This window comes from Arachis ipaensis, chromosome B02 (assembly GCF_000816755.2).
Source record: "Arachis ipaensis cultivar K30076 chromosome B02, Araip1.1, whole genome shotgun sequence".
NCBI classification, from domain to species: domain Eukaryota; kingdom Viridiplantae; phylum Streptophyta; class Magnoliopsida; order Fabales; family Fabaceae; genus Arachis; species Arachis ipaensis.
The window spans coordinates 93,093,394-93,094,418 of record NC_029786.2 but is presented as its reverse complement, the minus strand read 5'-3'; positions in this window follow the sequence as shown (position 1 = coordinate 93,094,418).

The window sequence follows — 1,025 nt, the reverse complement described above, 5'->3', positions numbered from 1 at the left end:
GATAATGTTACTTAATCTACTTTTAAAAGACAACAAAAGAAAAAGTGTATTCGGCTACATTTTTAAGCATAACCCAAGAAAAAATAGCGCAATTTACTTTAATAAACTAACTCTCTTACAAAATTACGCAGATCTCCTAATCTGAAAAAGGCTACGTCAAAGTTTCAAATTGTTTTTCTATATAAATTGAATTGATTAAATTCGATTTACATGCACTAATGGCTTCGAATTAGATTACCCTACTAAATCGAAGCAAAGAGATTCAATTTTTAATTACTAGGTAAATCGAATCAACTCAATTCGATTTATGATGATACGTAGCTTTTTAGTAAAACGAAGTCATTAGGGTCGATTTAATATGTATGACACCATATGATTAAATTGAAGACACTTAATTCGATTTATAGAGTACTAACGTTTATAAATACGAGCTCAACGTGAATTTTTCACCATAATGAGATTTACAATGACTAGTGATGAGAGTTTTGTATCTCTTGTGCACTATAAAGAGTCCATTAAGAAAAAAATGCGATCAGAAATTAAGTTTACTAATAAGGACTCCCTGAGTATTTTTCTCAAACCTTTCATGACATTTATTGAGTTTAAGAATACTATACTCCAGAAACTAGGTTTGCATGGTGTAAAATGCGTGGAGAAGTTGTTCTATATAATCCTGACTTCCGTCTTATGCGATAATGTGAAGTATGATTCATTTCCCCACCCACTCCATGACAACCATATACATGGCTCCCCTCCCCTGCATCACCTCTAGCTGGTTGACCCTTACCTCCTCCAGGCTGACCACGACCACCTAAATCGCTAAACCCACCACCACCACTACCTCCACCGTGGTGTCCCCCTGAACCCCCTAAACTTCCACCACCTCTGCTCCCACCATTGTACCCTCCACTACCGTCACCACCTCCTCCACCTCCTTGACCATTGTCATCACCTCCGTCATCCCCATCACCACCACTGTCGTCCTCACCATTACTATCATCCTGCCCACCTCTACCTCCACGTCG